The sequence below is a fragment of the Bos mutus genome, chromosome 11 (genome assembly GCF_027580195.1).
Source record: "Bos mutus isolate GX-2022 chromosome 11, NWIPB_WYAK_1.1, whole genome shotgun sequence".
Lineage (NCBI taxonomy): Eukaryota > Metazoa > Chordata > Mammalia > Artiodactyla > Bovidae > Bos > Bos mutus.
In genome coordinates, this window is record NC_091627.1 from 44,941,126 (window position 1) to 44,961,127 (window position 20,002).

The 20,002-nt window shown below is 40.7% G+C and overlaps 1 protein-coding gene across 4 annotated transcripts in view; it reads left to right on the plus strand.

Annotated features, from left to right (window-relative positions):
• Positions 1 to 20,002, plus strand: part of WDPCP (WD repeat containing planar cell polarity effector) — a 312,142-nt gene that overhangs the window by 156,111 nt on the left and 136,029 nt on the right. The window lies entirely within an intron of this gene.

The following is a 20,002-nucleotide window of genomic DNA, read 5'->3' on the forward strand; positions in this document are numbered from 1 at the left end:
CTCATCTGAATTCTGAAGCACAGGTCTGATTTTGCCATTGCCTGTTCAAATGCCTTCATTAGATTTTCAGCTAAACTTAGCTTCCGCACTGAAAAGCACTCCCCTGCCCCGACTGGTTGTGACCTACTGTTTCAGTGTTATTTCTTTATACAAATCAATATTCTAGCCAAATGATGTACTCACTGCTTCTTTCTCACCTTCTGCCTGTACAAATTTGAAGTAGGAAATGGCAACCCATTCCAGTATTCTTGCCTGGAAAATTCCATGGACAAAAGAGTCTGGCAGGCTATAGTCCATGGGGTTGCAAAGAGTCAGATGCAATTGAGCATGCAAGAAGTGCACACCTGTACAGATTACAGGTATTTCTACCTGAAATGCCCTTCCTGGGCTTCCTGGGTAGCTCAGCTGGTAGAGAATCCCCCTGCAATACAGGAGACCCTGGTTCAATCCCTGGGTCGGGAAGTTCCCCTGAAGAAGGGATAGGCTACTCACTCCAATATTCTTGGGCTTCCTTGATGGCTCAGAAAGTAAAGAATCCTCCTGCAATGCAGGAGACCTGGGTTTGATCCTTGGGTTGGGAAGGTCCCCTGGAGGGAGGACATGGTAACCCACTCCAGAATTGGGGCTTCCCTAGTGGCTCAGACAGTAAAGAACCAGTCTGCCACGCAGGAGACCTGGGTTCAATCATTGAGTCAGGCAGATTCCCCTGGAGAAGGGAATGGCAACACACTCCAGAATTCTTGCCTGGAGAATTCCATGGATAGAGAAGCCTGGTGGGCTACAGTCCATGGAGTTGCAAAGAAATGGACACAATGGAGCAACTAACACTTTCACTCTCTCTCTCTTCACATCATTCATCAGCTGTTAAGCTTGAGCATGGAGTAGCTGTTGTTTAGTCCCTAAGTCCTGTACTACTCTTTTGCAGCCCCATGGACTATAGCTCACCAGGCTCCTCTGTCCATGGGATCTCCCAGGTAGGAATACTGGAGTGGGTTGCCATTTCTTCCTCCAGGGAATCTTCCTATTGCAGGGATCAAACCCATGTCTCCTGCACTGTCAGGTGAATTATTTACCACTGAGTGACCTGGGAAGCCCTGACCATGGAGTAGCACTGTATTTCATGCCAGAGAATATGAATACAAAGCTTTCCCTGCCTGCAAGGATCTTAGTGTCTACCAGTGAGAGACAAATATGAAAACACATGTGTACACTAAAGTGTTAAAGTACTGTGGATAGAGCATATGTTAGCAGTACAGGAGACAGTGGGAAATGATTGTTTTTACCTAGAGAGAGAATAAGGGGGGAACTTTCAAAGAAGATTTACAACTTGCTCAAGATTGATACAGAGAAGGCAATGGCACCCCACTCCAGTACTCTTGCCTGGAAAATCCCATGGACAGAGGAGCCTGGTAGGCTGTAGTCCATGGGGTCGCTAGGAGTCGGACAGGACTGAGTGACTTCACTTTCACTTTTCACTTTCATGCATTGGAGAAGGAAATGGCAATCCACTCCAGTAGTTCTTGCCTGGAGAATCCCAGGGACGGGGGAGCCTGGTGGGCTGCCATCTATGGGGTCGCACAGAGTCGGACGCGACTGAAGCGATTTAGCGGCCACAGCAGCGGCAGCAAGGTTGGTACACAATTTTACTTTTTTTTAGTTACTATCGTAAGTTTCATATCAAAATTGTACTAGCCTTGTGGAGTGATTTGACAAGCTTTTCTCTTTTCTCCTCTGTGAAACAGTACCAAAAGAAATCATATAATACTTGAATGTTTGGTAAAACACATAAAAGCGTCTGGGTGTGCTGTCTTTCAAGGAAGATAGATTTATTTTTTATCACTGATTCCATTTTTCAACGGTTGTTTTTCAGGAGTTCTGTTTTTTCCTTGAGTCATTTTCCTTATTTTGTGTTTTTGGAAAATTATCCATCTTATTTAAGTATTTGAATAGATTTTCATTAAGTCTTATATATTTGTACCTGATTTTTACTTATCACCACTGACTGCATATATTTATCTTAATATATTAAGATATATAATAATTTTTTTGTCAAGTAGCTTCTGTCTTAGACTTGGTCCTTTCAATCTATCAAAATTAAATTGTTGGAAAAATTAATAAAGATTTTTTTTTTCAGAACCTCATGTGAACTTCTATATGCAAAAAAATGAATGTCTTTTGGAATAATTGTCTGGGGAAATAATTGTTTCTTTCTGTGTGTATGAAGATAGTCTTTAACCATGAATTGTAGCATATTTTTTAGGAAAACATGAACTAAAACTACTAGTCTATAAAGGTAATATTCAGGCATATATCTTTAAATATTTTTCACTAGCAATCAACAGACTTCTTACGCTAATCTTCAGAATAAGAGATACAATATACTCTTAAACCCTAAAAGTCAGACTACAAAAGTAGCAACTTTATAAAGAAGCAATTTAATCTTTGTATCTATTAAATGACAGAATTTTAAACAATCATTTCTCATCCAAGTTCAATCAGAAAAGACAATAAGCTTTTATTTGGACTGTGGCAAGATCCTAGAGTAGTGGTTCCTAGCCTTGGCAACACATTACAGTCACCTACAGAGCTTTTACAAAGGGACCCACCGAGACCAGTTACATCAGAGTCTCCAGAGGGGAGGTGACATCAGTACTCTTTTACAGGTTCCCTAGGTAATCCTCATGTGCATCCAAGTTAGAACCACTGCTTTACAACAAACTAAAAAAATTGTTTAAAGCCATCTCTTTTGCATAACAGACCATGGAAAGGATAAAGCCCACATACTGAACCAAATGAGTGTTCTAATAGTAGACTCTTAAGTAGAAAATTGGCTTACCAAGCAGCTGGAAAAAAAAAACAAAGGAAACATAGAAATAAGCTCTCTGTGACTAAATTGTCTTTCAAAGGAGGAACATTTTTAAATTTATTTTATGGATATTAGAAAACTGCAGGTCTAATTGCATACCACAGAGCTCTAAACAACAGTACATATCTTAATTAGAAACAGAACAAGAGAGATTTTTGTTGTCTAGGAAAAAAAATTGTTTTGAAAAATATACAATAAATAGGATGAAGAAAAACATTTTTATCTATAAAATTCATTTAAAAATAGCTTTCTGTGGTTTTTGTGTTTACTATCATACACAAGGTAGTCCTTTTTATTTAATACAGGACTTCCCTGTAGCTCAAACATAAACAAACTGCCTGCAATGCAGGAGACCAGGGTTTGATCCCTAGGTTGGGAAGATCCCCTGGAGAAGGGAATGGGAATCCACTCCAGTATTCTTGCTTGGAGAATTCTATGGACAGAGAAGCCTGGCAGGCTACTCTAAGAGTTGAACATGACTGAGTGACTAACACACACATGCGTAAGATCCCCTGGAGTAGGAAATGGCAACCCATCCTAGTATTCTTGCCTGGAAAGTTCTATGGACAGAGGAACCCAACAGGCTGCAGTCCATGGGGTTGCAAAGAGTTGGACATGATTGAGTGGCTGAGCACACTCTTTATATTTACTTTTGAAAAAAGTAATTACTATCATCCTAGAAATAATTAATTCATTAGCTTTGTCAAAAATGTGATGACAACCCAACTTACTTTTCTCTTACCTTATTTGAGTAGATACTTTAACTTTTCAGCTATAAGCATTCGATAAAGTTTTCTGCTGCTAAGTCACTTCAGTCGTGTCCGACTCTGTGCGACCCCACAGACGGCAGCCCACTAGGCTCCCCCGTCCCTGAGATTCTCCAGGCAAGAACACTGGAGTGGGTTGACATTTCCTTCTTCAAAGCATGAAAGTGAAGTCACTCAGTCATGTCCCACTCTTAGCGACCCCATGGATTGCAGCCTACCAGACTCCTCTGTCCGTGGCATTTTCTAGGCAAGAGTACTGGAGTGGGGTGCCATTGCCTTCAGCGAAAGCTTTCTGAGTATGGCAATAATTTCAAGATATCTTATTCAGAAAAGGCCACTTGAATCTCTTTAACAAAATTAATAAAAAACATATTCAGATCAGTCGCTCAGTCATGTCTGACTCTTTGCAACCCCATGAATCGCAGCACGCCAGGCCTCCCTGTCCATCACCAACTCCCAGAGTTCACTCAGACTCACGTCCATCGAGTCAGTGATGCCATCCAGCCATCTCATCCTCTGTCGTCCCCTTCTCCTCCTGCCCCCAATCCCTCCCAGCATCCGAGTCTTTTCCAATGAGTCAACTCTTCGCATGAGGTGGCCAAAGTACTGGAGTTTCAGCTTTAGCATCATTCCTTCCAAAGAAATCCCAGGGCTGATCTCCTTCAGAATGGACTGATTGGATCTTCTTACAGTCCAAGGGACTCTCAAGAATCTTCTCCAACACCACAGTTCAAAAGCATAAATTCTTTGGTGCTCAGCCTTCTTCACAGTCCAACTCTCACATCCATACACGACCACAGAAAAATCCATAGCCTTGACTAGACGAACCTTTGTTGGCAAAGTAATGTCTCTGCTTTTGAATATACTACCTAGGTTGGTCATAACTTTCCTTCCAAGGAGTAAGCGTCTTTTAATTTCATGGCTGCAGTCATCATCTGTAGTGATTTTGGAGCCCAGAAAAATAAAGTATGACACTGTTTCCACTGTTTCCCCATCTATTTGCCATGAAGTGGTGGGGCCGGATGCCATGATCTTCATTTTCTGAATGTTGAGCTTTAAGCCAACTTTTTCACTCTCCACTTTCACTTTCATCAAGAGGCTTTTGAGTTCCTCTTCACTTTCTGCCATAAGGGTGGTGTCACTTGTATATCGGAGGTTATTGATATTTCTCCCGGCAATCTTGATTCCAGCTTGTGCTTCTTCCAGTCCAGCATTTCTCATGATGTACTCTACATATAAGTTAAATAAACAGGGTGACAATATACAGCCTTGACGAACTCCTTTTCCTATTTGAAACCAGTCTGTTGTTCCATGTCCAATTCTAACTGTTGCTTCCTGACCTGCATCCAAATTTCTCAAGAGGCAGATCAGGTGGTCTGGTATTCCCGTCTCTTTCAGAATTTTCCACAGTTTATTGTGTGATGCACACAGTCAAAGGCTTTGGCATAGTCAATAAAGCAGAAATAGATGTTTTACTGGAACCCTCTTGCTTTTTCTATGATCCAGCAGATGTTGGCAATTTGATCTCTGGTTCCTCTGCCTTTTCTAAAACCAGCTTGAACATCAGGAAGTTCACGGTTCACATATTGCTGAAGCCTGGCTTGGAGAATTTTGAGCATTACTTTACTAGCATGTGAGATGAATGCAATTGTGTGGTAGTTTGAGCATTCTTTGGCATTGCCTTTCTTTGGGATTGGAATGCAAACTGACCTTTTCCAGTCCTGTGGCCACTGCTGAGTTTTCCAAATTTGCTGGCATATTGAGTGCAGCACTTTCACAGCATCATCTTTCAGGATTTGGAGTAGCTCAACTGGAATTCCATCACCTCCACTAGCTTTGTTTGTAGTGATGCTTTCTAAGGCCCACTTGACTTCACATTCCAGGATGTCTGGCTCTAGGTCAGTGATCACACCATCGTGATTATCTGGTTCATGAAAATCTTTTTTGTACAGTTCTTCTGTGTATTCTTGCCATCTCTTCTTAATATCTTCTGCTTCTGTTAGGTCCGTACCATTTCTGTCCTTTATCGAGCTCATCTTCGCATGAAATGTTCCTTTGGTATCTCTGATTTTCTTGAAGAGATCCCTAGTCTTTCCCATTCTGTTGTTTTCCTCTATTTCTTTGCATTGATCGCTGAAGAAGGCTTTCTTATCTCTTCTTGCTATTCTTTGGAACTCTGCATTCAGATGTTTATATCTTTCCTTTTCTCCTTTGTTTTTTGCTTCTCTTCTCTTCACAGCTATTTGTAAGGCCTCCCCAGACAGCCATTTTGCTTTTTTGCATTTCTTTTCCATGGGGATGGTCTTGATCCCTGTCTCCTGTACAATGTCACGAACCTCATTCCATAGTTCATCAGGCACTCTATCTATCAGATCTAGGCCCTTAAATCTATTTCTCACTTCCACTGTATAATCATAAGGGATTTGATTTAGGTCATACCTGAATGGTCTAGTGGTTTTCCCTACTTTCTTCAATTTAAGTCTGAATTTGGCAATAAGGAGTTCATGGTCTGAGCCACAGTCAGCTCCTGGTCTTGTTTTTGCTGACTGTATAGAGCTTCTCCATCTTTGGCTGCAAAGAATATAATCAATCTGATTTTGGTGTTGACTATCTGGTGATGTCCACGTGTAGAGTCTTCTCTTGTGTTGTTGGAAGAGGGTGTTTACTACAACCAGTGCATTTTCTTGGCAAAACTCTATTAGTCTTTGCCCTGCTTCATTCCGTATTTCCAAGGTGGTAGTTTGAGCATTCTTTGGCATTGCCTTTCTTTGGGATTGGAATGAAAACTGACCTTTTCCAGTCCTGTGGCCACTGCTGAGTTTTCACGACCCAGATAATCACGATGGTGTGATCACTCACCTAGAGCCGGACATCCTGGAATGTGAAGTCAAGTGGGCCTTTGGAAGCATCACTTCATACAAAGCTAGTGGAGGTGATGGAATTCCAGTTGAGCTATTTCAAATCGTGAAAGACGATGCTGTGAAAGTGCTGCACTCAATATGCCAGCAAATTTGGAAAACTGAACTGAACTGAAGTGAAAGAAACACTGCTGTAACCACACTCAGGTCAAGAAATAGATTTTCCTAGGCATCAGAAATAGTGCCATGTACTTAACTCTGTTTTAATCTCAACCCTTTCCTAGTCCCCCAGAGTATCCTCTGTTGTGACTTTTACACTTTTCTCATACATCACCTATGTATGTATCTCACAAAGCTTCAATTTAATATTATCTATTTAAACATGCTAATGTGTCTTTTATTTATTTATTTTTGGCCACACTGGGTCTTTGTTCTCTAGTTGTGGGGAGCAGGAAGTACTCGCTAATTGCAGTGAGGCAGACTTCTCTTTGACATGTCTTTTCTAGTTGCAGAGCATAGGCTCTAGAGCCTGTGGGCTTCAGATAGATGTCGCATGCAGGCTCTAGAGCACCGACTGGCTCAGTAGTTGTGGTGCATAGGCTTACTTGCCTTGCAGCATGTGGAATCTTACCAGGCCCATGTCCTCGGCATTGACAGGTGAATTCTTAACCACTGGACCACCAGGGGAGTCCTAAAACATGTTAATGTGTCTTTGAAATCTCTTTTAGTCTACAGGTTCCTGCTCCACTCTCTTTTTTTATTTTTTTCATTGAAAGTTATCTGTTGAAACTGTAATGTCCCACAGTCTGGATTTTGTTGTTCCCATCATCATGATGTGGTTCAGCATGCTTCTTTGTCTTTTGAAAATTCTGCAAGTTAGTGGTCAGTTTTGGCAAGACTATGTGTGAAGGAATGTTTTTTAATTGGGAGGCATATGATGCTAGGTTCTGTTTCTCTCTTTTAGTTGACTCTCTTTTTTTATTTTTAGTAACTATTGCTGCTCAGTGCTTAGGTCCATTAATTCATGGAGGTTGCAAAATGGTGATATCTAATGACATTTTTTAATTAGTTGGGATACTTTTATAATGAGACACTTCTACTCATCTCCTACGTGTTTTCCCAGTAGCTGGATTCATATAGTGTAATCAGGATAAGTGTCTATTTCTTTTATTTACTAGTTTTCAAGATTGGATTGGTTCTCTGTCACTCGCTGAAGGTAATCAATTAGTTTTTGTTTTTAAATAACATTATTAACTCATGGATTTAGACATATTTGACTCAATGGGTTTCATAAATTGTAATTGTTATCTTTTTGGAAGTACAGATTCTTTAACTAGAGCAATGGGATTCTCTTCAAGTTGGCTTCTCTTCTTGTCATTACCTTAGTAATCTTGGGTAGCTTCCCTCTGGTATAAAAATATAGTCCATGGTTATCTTGTGCATTTCCTGCTGCAAACATGGAATTCTTGATTTATTCAATAAGGTCGGGTTTCTGAATCTTGAAGAAATGAAAGAGGAAATAAAAAAAGTAAATGAGATATTTTTTGAGAGACAAATGAAAAAGAAAGCAAGATTATCCAAAATGTATGGGATGCACCAAAAGCAGTTCTTAGAGGGAAGTTTATAGGGATCACAAGCTTATCTCAGGAAATCAGAAAGATCTAAAGTAAATGACCTAACCCTACGCCTAAAACAACTAGAAAAAGAAAAACAAACAAACCCTAAGTTAGTATAAGGAATGAAATTACAAAGATCAGGACAGAAATCAATGAAATAGAGACTAAAAGCAATAGAAAAGATCAACAATACTAAAAGCTAGTTCTTTGAAGATATGCAAACCTGATAAACTTTTAGCCAGACTCATCAAGAAAAAAAGGGAGAGGGCCCAAATCAAAATCAGAAATGAAAAAGAAGTTATGAGAGAAGCACAAAGGATCATAAGAAACTACTGCAAGAACTACATGCCAATAAACTGGTACAGCCTAGAAGAACTGGACAGATTCTTATAAGAGTACAGTCTCGGAAGACTGAACCAGAAATAGAAAATATGAAAACATCAATTACCAATACTGATACTGAATCAGTAGTTTAAAAACTCTCAACAAATAAAAGTCCAGGAACAGATGGCTTCATAGGTGAACTCTACCAAACATTTAAAGAGTTAACACCTATCCTGAAACTATTCTAAAATACTGCAGAGGATGGAACATTTCTGAACTCATTCTATATGGCCACCATCACCCAGATACCAAAACCAAAGATATGAAAAAAATTACAGACCTGTATCACGGAGAAGGCAATGGCACCCCACTCCAGTACTCTTGCTTGGAAAATCCCATGGACGGAGGAGCCTGGTAGGCTGCAATCCATGGGGTCGCTAAGAGTCGGACACGACTGAGCGACTTCACTTTCACTTTTCACTTTCATGCATTGGAGAAGGAGATGGCAGCCCACTCCAGTGTTCTTGCCTGGAGAATCCCAGGGATGGGGGAGCCTGATAGGCTTCCATCTCTGGGGTCGCACAGAGTCGGACATGACTGAAGTGACTTAGCATAGCATAGCATCACCAATGAACATAGATACAAAAATTATCGGCAAAATACTAGCAAACTGACTCCAATAATACATTATAAGAACCATACACCTTGATCAAGTGAGATTTATCCCAGGGATACAAGGATTTTTCAGTATACACCAATCAATGTGATACATTGCATTAACAAATTGAAGAATAAGAACTATATGATTATCTCAGTAGATAAAGTAAAAGATTTTGAGAAAATTCAATATCCGTTTATGATTCAAAAAAACACTCTTAAGAAAGTAGGTACTAAAGGAACATGTGTGCATGCTCAGTTGTGTCTGACTCTTTGTGACTCCATGGATGGTAGTCCACCTCGCTCCTCTGTCCATAGGATTTTCCCAGGAAGAATAGTTCAGTGGGTTACCATTTCCTTCTCCAATTAAGGGAACATATCTTATAATAAAGGTCATATATGACAAACACAGCTAACATCGTACTCAGTAGTGAAAATCTGAAAGCATTCCTTTTAGGAACAGGAAAAAGACAAGGATGTCCACTCTTGCCACTTTTATTCCACATAGTTTTGGAAGTCCTACCTATGGCAATCAGAGAAGAAAAAGAAAGAAAAGGAATCCACATTGGAAAAGAAATGTAAAAGTGTCTCTGTTTGCTGTTGACCTGATACTATATAAGAGAATCCTAAAGATGCTACCAGAAAACTATGCTACCAGACTCCTCAATGAATCTAGTAAAGTTGCTGGATACAAAATTAATACAGAAATCTCTTGCATTCCTATACACTGACAACAGAAGTTCACAGAGAGAAATTAAGGAAACAATACCGTTTACCATTAAGTGAAAGTTGCTTAGTTGTGTCCAACTCTTGGCAACCCCATGGACTGTAGCCTGTCAGCCTCCTCTGTCCATGGAATTTTCCAGGGCAGAATACTGCAGTGGGTAGCCATTACCTTCTCCAGGGGATCTGCCCAACCCAGGGATTGAACCCAGGTCTCTCACATTGCAAGTGGATTCTTTTCCTTCTGAGCGACCAAGGGCTCCAAGTCCAAGAATACTGGAGTGGATAGCCTATCCCTTTTTCAGCAGATCTTCCTGACTCAGGAATTGAACTGGGGTCTCCTGTACTACAGGCAGATTCTTTACCAGCTGAGCTACCAGGAAAGCCCACCAATGAATCAAAAAGAATAAAATACATAAGGGGGCAAAGACATGTACTCAGAAAACTATAAGATACTTATGAAAGAAATCAAAGATGACACAAACAGATGAAGAGATATACTATGTTCTTGGGTTGGAAGAATCAATATTGTCAAAATAACTCTACTATAGAAGGCAATCTACAGATTAAATGCAATTCCTATCCAGATTTTTCACAGAATTAGAATAAAACTTTTTTACAATTTGTATGGAAACACAAAAGATCACGAATAGCCAAATCAGTCTTGAGGAAAAAATGTGGAGCTGAAGGAATCAGGCGCCCTGACATCAGACTATACTACAAAGCTACAGTAATCAAAACGGTATAGTACTGGCACAAAAACAGGTATATGGTTCAGTGGAACCGGATGGAAAGTCCAGAAATAAACCCATGTTTTTATGGTCAGAAAACATGCGACAAAGGAGGCAAGACTACACAATGGAGAAAAGACAGTTTCTTCAATATGTGGTGCTGGGAAAACTGGACAGCTATATCTAAAAGAATAAAATTAGAACATTCTTTAACACCATATACAAGAATAAAATAAAAATGGATAAAAGACCTAGATGTAAGAATAGAAACTGTAAAACTCTTAGAGGAAAACATAGGCAGAACACTCTGACATAATTGCAGTAATATTTTTGAGGGAGATCTGTCTCCTCGAGTACTGGAAATAAAAGCATGAAAATGGCACCTAATTAAACTTAAAAGTTTTTTCACAGCAAAGGAGACCTTTCACCAGTGGACTGGGAGAAGATATTTGCATACTGTGCTACCAAGGGATTGATTTCCAACATATGTAGATAGCTCATCCATGCAGTTTAATATAAAAAAAAAAAAAAATCCAACCCAATCAGAAAATGGGCAGAAGTAAATGTTTCTCCAAAGGAGACATACAGATGGCCAATAGGCACATGAAAATATGCTCACGTCACTAATTATTCAGTTCAGTTCAGTTCAGTCAGTCGCGCAGTCGTGTCCAACTCTTTGTGACCCCATGAATCCCAGCACGCCAGGCCTCTCTGTCCATCACCAACTCCCGGAGTTCACTCAGACTCACATCCATCGAGTCAGTGATGCCATCCAGCCATCTCATCCTCTGTTGTCCCCTTCTCCTCCTGCCCCCAATCCCTCCCAGCATCAGAGTCTTTTCCAATGAGTCAACTCTTCGCATGAGGTGGCCAAAGTACTGGAGTTTCAGCTTTAGCATCATTCCTTCCAAAGAAATCCCAGGGCTGATCTCCTTCAGAATGGACTGGTTGGATCTCCTTGCAGTCGAAGGGACTCTCAAGAGTCTTCTCCAACACCACAGTTCAAAAGCATCAAGTCTTAGGCGCTCAGCTTTCTTCACAGTCCAACTCTCACATCCACACATGAACACAAGAAAAACCATAGCCTTGACTAGACGGACCTTTGTTGGCAAAGTAATGTCTCTGCTTTTGAATATGCTATCTAGGTTGGTCATAAATTTTCTTCCAAGGAGTAAGCGTCTTTTAATTTCATGGCTGCAGTCACCATCTGCAGTGATTTTGGAGCCCCCCAAAATAAAGTCTGACACTGTTTCCACTGTTTCCCCATCTATTTCCCATGAAATGACGGGACCAGACGCCATGATCTTCATTTTCTGAATGTTGAGCTTTAAGCCAAATTTCACTTTCATCAAGAGGCTTTTGAGTTCCTCTTCACTTTCTGCCATAAGGGTGGTGTCATCTGCATATCTGAGGTTATTGATATTTCTCCCGGCAATCTTGATTCCAGCTTGTGCTTCTTCCAGTCCAGCATTTCTCATGATGTACTCTGCACAAAAGTTAAATAATCAGGGTGACAATATACAGCCTTGACATCCTCCTTTTCCTATTTGGAACCAGTCTGTTGTTCCATGTCCAGTTCTAACTGTTGCTTCCTGACCTGCATATAGGTTTCTCAAGAGGCAGGTCAGGTGGTCTGGTATTCCCATCTCTTGAAAAATTTTCCACAGTTTATTGTGATCCACACAGTCAAAGGCTTTGGCATAGTCAGTAAAGCAGAAATAGATGTTTTACTGGAACCCTCTTGCTTTTTCTATGATCCAGCAGATGTTGGCAATTTGATCTCTGGTTCCTCTGCCTTTTCTAAAACCAGCTTGAACATCAGGAAGTTCACGGTTCACATATTGCTGAAGCCTGCTTGGAGAATTTTGAGCATTACTTCACCAGCGTGTGAGATGACTGCAATTGTGCAGTAGTTTGAGCATTCTTTGGCATTGCCTTTCTTTGGAATTGGAATGAAAACTGACCTTTTCCAGTCCTGTGGCCACTGCTGAGTTTTCCAAATTTGCTGGCATATTGAGTGAAGCACTTTCACAGCATCATCATTCAGGATTTGGAATAGCTCACCTGGAATTCCATCACCTCCACTAGCTTTGTTCGTAGTGATGCTTTCTAAGGCCCACTTGACTTCACATTCCAGGATGTCAGGCTGTAGGAGAGTAATCACACCATTGTGATTATCTTGGTTGTAAAGATCTTTTTTGTACAGTTCTTCTGTGTATTCCTGCCACCTCTTCTTAATATCTTCTGCTTCTGTTGGGTCCATACCATTTCTGTCCTTTATCGAGTCCATCTTTGCATGAAATGTTCCCTTGGTATCTCTACTTTTCTTGAAGAGATCTCTACTCTTTCCCATTCTGTTGTTTTCCTCTGTTTATTTGCATAGATTGCTGAGGAAGGCTTTCTTATCTCTTCTTGCTATTCTTTGGAACTCTGCATTCAGATTCTTATATCTTTCCTTTTTTCCTTTGCTTTTTGCTTCTCTTCTTTTCACAGCTATTTGTATGGCCTCCCCAGACAGCCATTTTGCTGTTTTGCATTTCATTTCCATGGGGATGGTCTTGATCCCTGTCTCCTGTACAGTGTCACGAACCTCCGTCCACTAATTATTAGAGGAATGCAAATCAAAACTACAATGAGTTATGACCTCACACCAGTCAGAATGCCCATCATTAAAAAGTCTACAAATAATACATGCTAGAGAGGGTGTGAAGAAAAAGGAACTCTACACTGTTGGTGGGAATATAAGTTGGTACAACCACTATGGAAAACAGTACTTGAGTCTCTCAGAAAGCTATAAGTAGAGTTACCTTATGATCCTGATATCCCACGCCAGTGCATATATCCTGAGAAAACTAATTAGAAAAGATACATATACCTGAGTGTTCATAGCCCCACTGTTTACAATAGCCAAGACATGGAAGTAACCTAAATGTCTATCAACAGATGAATGGAAAACATGTTGTGTGTATTATATACATACACACACACACACACACACATATATGTATGTGTATATACATATATATATATGACTGATGGAGTGTTATTCAGCCAGAAAAAGGAATGAAAGCACTTGCAACAATGTATATAGATCTAGAGAATAGGGTTGTTGTTTGGTCCCCCAGTTGTGTCTGACTCTTTGTGACCCCATGGACTGCAGCAGCCCAGGCCTCCCTCTCCCTCACCATCTCCTGGAGTTTGCCCCAGTTCATGTTCATTGCATTGGTGATGCCGTCCAGCCATTTCATCCTTTGACATCCTCTTCTCCTCCTGCCCTCAATCTTTTCCAGCTACAGGGACTTTTCCAATGAGTCATCTGTTTGCATCAGATGACCAAAATACTGGAGCTTCAGCTTCAGCATTAGTCTTTCCATTGAATATTCAGGGTTGATCTCCCTTAAAACTGACTGGTTTGATCTCCTTGCTATCCAAGGGATTTTCAGGAATCTTCTTCAACACCACAGTTTAAAGGCATCAGGCATCAATTCTTTGGCGTTCTGCCTTCTTTATGGTCCAGTTCTCACAAGGGTATGTAACCATTGGGAAGACCATCAGTTCAGTTCAGTTCAGTTCAGTTGCTCAGTCGTGTCCGACTCTTCGTGATGCCATGGACTGCAGCATGCCAGACCTCCCTGTCCATCACCAACTCCTGGATTTACCCAGACTCATGTCCATTTGGTCGGTGATGCTATCCAACCATCTCATCCTCTGTCATCCCCTTCTCCTCCCACCTTCAATCTTTCCCAGCATCAGGGTCTTCTCAAATGAGTCAGTTCTTTGCATCAGGTGGCCAAAGTATTGGAGTTTTACCTTCAACATCAGTCCTTCCAATGAATATTCAGGACTGATTTCCTTAAGCATGGACTGGTTGGATCTCCTTGCAGTCCCTTGGACTCTCAAGAGTCTTCTCCAACACCACAGTTCCAAAACATCAATTCTTTGGCACTCAGCTTTCTTTATAGTCCAACTCTCACTTCCATACATGAATACTGGAAAAACCATAGCCTTGACTAGATGGATCTTTGTTGACAAAGTAATGTCTCTACTTTTTAATATGCTGTCTAGGTTGGTCATAACTTTCCTTCCAAGGAGTAAGCGTCTTTTAATTTCATAGCTGCAGTCACCATCTGCAGTGATTGTGGAGCCCAAAAAAATAAAGTCTGTCACTGTTTCCCCATCTATTTCCCATGAAGTGATGGGACCGGATGCCATGATCTTTGTTTTCTGAATGTTGAGCTTAAAGCCAACCTTTTTACTCTCCTCTTTCACTTCCATCAAGAGGCTTTTTAGTTCCTCTTCACTTTCTGCCATAAGGGTGGTGTCATCTGCGTATCTGAGGTTATTGATACATCTCTCAGCAGTCTTGATTCCAGCTTGTGCTTTATCTAGCCCAGCATTTCTCATGATTTACTCTGCACATAAGTTAAATAAGCAGGGTGACAATATACAGCCTTGACGTCCTCCTTTTCCTATTTGAAACCAGTCTGTTGTTCCATGTCCAGTTCTAACTGTTGCTTCCTGACCTGCATATAGGTTTCTCAAGAGGCAGGTTAGGTGGTCTGGTATTCCCATCTCTTGAAGAATTTTCCACAGTTTATTGTGATCCACACAGTCAAAGGCTTTGGCATAGTCAATAAAGCAGAAATAGATGTTTTACTGGAACCCTCTTGCTTTTTCGATGATCGAGCGGATGTTGGCAATTTGATCTCTGGTTCCTCTGCCTTTTCTAAAACCAGCTTGAACATCTGGAAGTTTGCGGTTCATATATTGCTGAAGCCTGGCTTGGAGAATTTTGAGCATTACTTTACTAGCATGTGAGATGAATGCAATTGGGCAGTAGTTTGAGCATTCTTTGGCATTGCCTTTCTTTGGGATTGGAATGAACAATGACTTTTTCCAGTCCTGTGGCCACTGCTGAGTTTTCCAAATTTGCTGGCATATTGAGTGCAGCACTTTCACAGCATCGTCTTTCACAATCTGAAATAGCTTAACTGGAATTCCATCACCTCCACTAGCTTTGTATGTAGTGATGCTTCCGGAGGCCCACTTGACTTCACATTCCAGTATGTCTGGCTCTTGGTGAGTAATCACACCATCGTGATTATCTGGTTCATGAAGATCTTTTTTGTACATTTCTTCTGTGTATTCTTGCCACCTCTTAATATCTTAATATCTTCAGCTTCTATTCGGTCTATACTATTTCTGTTCTTTATTGTGCCCATCTTTACATGACATGTTCCCTTGACATCTATTATTTTCTTGAAGAGATCTAGTCTTTCCCATTCTATTGTTTTCCTCTATTTCTTTGCACTGATCACTGAGGAAGACTTTCTTATCTCTCCTTGCTATTCTTTGGAACTCTGCATTCAAATGAGTATATCGTTCCTTTTCTCCTTTGCTTTTGGCTTCTCTTCTTTTCACAGCTCTTTGTAAGGGGTCCTCAGACAGCCATTTTGCTTTTTTTGCATTTCTTTTTTTGGGGATGGTCTTGATCCCTGTCTCCTGTACAGCGTCATGAACCTTCCTCCATAGTTCATCAGGCAGTCTATCAGATCTAGTCCCTTAAATCTGTTTCTCATTTCCACTCTATAATAAGGTATTTCATTAAAGTCATACCTGAATGGTCTAGTGGTTTTCCCTACTTTCTTCAATTTCAGTCTGAATTTGGCAATAAGGAGTTCATGATCTGAGCCACAGTCAGCTCCCAGTCTTGTTTTTGCTGACTGTATAGAATTTCTCCATCTTTCGCTGCAAAGAATATAATCAATCTGATTTCAGTGTTGGCCATCTGGTAATGTCTGTCTGTAGAGTATTCTCTTGTGTTGTTGGAATAGGGTGTTTGTTATGACCAATGTGTTCTCTTGGCAAAACTCTGTTAGCCTTTTACTGCTTCATTCTATATTCCAAGGCCAAATTTACCTGTTATTCCAGGTGTTTCTTGACTTCCTACTTTTGCATTCCAGTCCCTTATAATGAAATGGGGAAGACCATGGCCTTGACTATATGGACCTTTGTTGGCAGAGTGATGTCTCTGTCTAGGTTTGTCATTGCTTTCCTGCCAACAGGTAGTCGTCTGTGATTTCATGGCTGCAGTTACTGTCCATAGTGATTTTGGAGTCAAGAAGACAAAATATGTCAGTACTTGCACCTTTTCCCCTTCTATCTGCCATGCAGTAACGGGGCTAGATGCCATGATGTTAGTTTTTTAATATTTAGTCTTAAGCTGGCTTTTTCACTCTCCTCCTTCATCCTCATCAAGAGGCTCTTTAGTTCCTCTTCATTTTCTCCCATTAGAGTGGTAGCATTCACATATCTGAAGTTGTTGATGTTTCTTCTGCCTATCTTGAGCCCAGCTTATAACTCATCCAGCCCAGCGTTTCTCATGATGTGCTCAGCATATAGGTTAAACAGACAGGGTGACAGCAGACAGCACTGTCACACTCCTTTCTCAATGTTGCGGGTCAAGAAGCAACAGTTAAAACCCTGTATGGAACAAGTGATTGCTTCAAGATTGAGAGAGTGGAATAAGTCAGAAAAAGACAAATACTCTAAAGACTTACATGTGAAATCTAGTAAATAAAACAAATTAATATTACAAAACCGAAGCAGACTTACAGATATAGGGAACAAACTAGTGGTTACTAATGGAGAGAGAGAGAGATGGAGTGGGGGCAACATAGAGGTAGCACATTAAGAGACGGAAATACGGCTATTGTTTTACAATAACTTTCAATGGGGTACAATCTATAAAAATATTGCATCAGTATATAATATTGTTAATCAACTATACTTCAACAGATAAATATAAAGTATTGCTTTTTTTAAAATCAGAATTTGATATTCCGTCTGACCTTGGCTAGCTTTTTAGAAGTATCTGGGATTAGGAGTGGAGGAGAAGAAGGGAGTTATAATGGACTTACACCTTGGGACGTATAAGACAGACTGAGCCTTTGTGGGTGAAGAGTGTGGATTTCAGGTAAAGGATATAAGAGAAGTTATTGAAAGATAAACTGAGGCATACTGAAATTCTTCAGAGTTTGAGCAAGTGCCAAACTGAAAGTGGTTAGGAAGACTCTACTGAGACAGGGAAAAATTGAGAAAGAAAGTACAGAAGCAGAAAAAGGAAATTATTTGATTGGCTATAGTTTAAAGCTTAATTGGCTATTGTAATTGGTTATCCTTGGTATTTTGATTTTGTAACATTGAGGCATTTACAGGTTTAGGTTTTGGTTTGCTTTCATAAGCCAGGATGGCATTAGGGATTCATCAGCTGAATGGCCTCCCTGTTTAACAGATTTCAGAGCTGAGAAAATGCAGCTTTAGTTTGACCTCAGAATACAGTACTGAGAGGACACTGCGGGAGATAATGCTGGGGTTTGCAAGGCAGATCACGTTCCTCCTTTGCTTTTGGCTTCTCATCTTGTTTAGGGGGAAAGCCAAAGTCCCTGTAAGGGCCTACAAGCTACTTCACAATCTTCTGCCGCCTCCAATTCCCACTGTTCTTCCTTGCTCCATTTTCTGTGGCCATGTTGCTCTGCCATCGTTTCTTCTTCAGGCCGAGAGTGCTGCCTTGGCATGTTTGCTTCCTCTGCCTGGAGCCCTCTTCTCCAGGTGACTGCATGGCTTCACTTCTTCACTTCTTTCAGGTCAACTTTATGAGAGAGGCCTGTCCTGACTTCTGTTGCCTCCCCTTCCCATTCTTCCGAGTACTTAGGAGGTACACATATAGAATCACTAACATACTCCGTATGTTTGCTTGTGATTTGTTAACCTTATCTTCAGCCATTAGAGTGTATGTTCTCTGAGGATGAGGACCTCACTGCTGTATCCCCACCAGTGCCAGGACCTGTGCCTGTATGTATGTGCTTGAGTATATAGCTCATACTCAAGCATTTATTAGACAAAAAAGAAAAGTGAGAGTAGGAAAGTGAGTGTGAGGGAGGGAAAGAGTTGGATATGGATCCTATATGGTTTTACATACCAGGCAGGGGAATAAAACTTTAATTCATTAGTTGTATTTGTGCTAGTTGTTCAGTCATGTTCCACTCTTTGCGACCCCATGGACTGTAGCCTGCCAGGCTCCTCTGTCCATGGGATTCTCCAGGCAAGAGTACTGGGGTGGGTTGCCATTCTCCTTTCCGGGGGATCTTCCAACGCAGGGATCAAACCCGAGTCTCCCACATTGCAGGCAGATTCTTTACCATCTGAGCCACCAGGGAAGCAAAATTGGGTAACAGTTAAAAAGTTCGAACAAGGGAATGACAGCAAGAACATTTAGGTTAGGAAGATTAGTTTGTTAATAATGTTTAGGATGGATTTTTTAAAAATTCACATTAACCCCCGTTCCATCCCCAAGTCAGCACTATGTAACAAAGCTGTGTGCTCTTAAAAAAAAAAAATGAAATAATTCGACTCTCAAGAAACCGCTAAAATAATTGCCAAAATGGCTAAAAGCATATCCCCTTCCTGTACTTTTCCCCCTAGTTTGTCTAGTTTCCCTTGTTTGCCCCAGTAATGCACATTACTGCAGTACATTGTCACATCCTGGAACATGACCTTGGTATAATACTATTAACTCAGATACTGACCTTAACGGTTGGATTTCGTCAGATTTTGAACTTCTGCGAGTGCACAAACACACATGCAGAGTTCTGTGAAATTCTGTCTCTTGTAGACATGTGCTTTGTAATGTTTCTAAATCTAATTTTGAGGTTTTCAGCAGTGTTAGAAATGATCTCAGTTACCATTCTCCAGATTTTTGGCCTCCCACATTTACATATGAATAAGGTGAATGGCCTGCTTTATTCCTTTATTCTTGTTGCCTTTCCTTTCCACACTAGAAATGCTTTTCAAATTTTGCCTCACTAGTATTATAAGTCATATTACTCACCAGGTCTTTTTTTAATTTTAAAACTAGTAGTACATTACCTTCTTATTTTTTTCTGTTGATCACTGACCTACTTAACAACCCTTCATATATTTTCTGACAATAAAATCAGTGGTAGAAGAATCCGCCTGCCAGTGCAGGAGACACAAGTTCAATCCCTGTGTCAGGAAGATCCCCTGGAGAAGGAAATGACAGCCCACTCCTAGGAAATCCCATGGACAGAGGAGCCTGGTGGGCTACAGCCCATGGGGTTGCCAAAGAGTCTGACATGACTTAGCAACTAAACAACACCAACAACAAATGTTTCTACAGGAATGTTAACAGAGTTCTAAAGCTTTTTTCTTTGCTTACCCTGCCCTGCTTGTGAGAAACATGCTCACCAGCCCAAACCCAAAGAATGGAAGTGAGGCTTTAATGATGGTCTTGCAAGATCTGGTGTCTGATGGGCAGGCACACCCAGAGTCATTACAGGGAGCATCTTATCCCTAGAATGCAAGTCCCTCCCCCCTGTTCCTCTTCGGCTGAGTACCAAGGGGTAAACAATCTTCCTGGATGTCACCTAGGTTTGTTCCC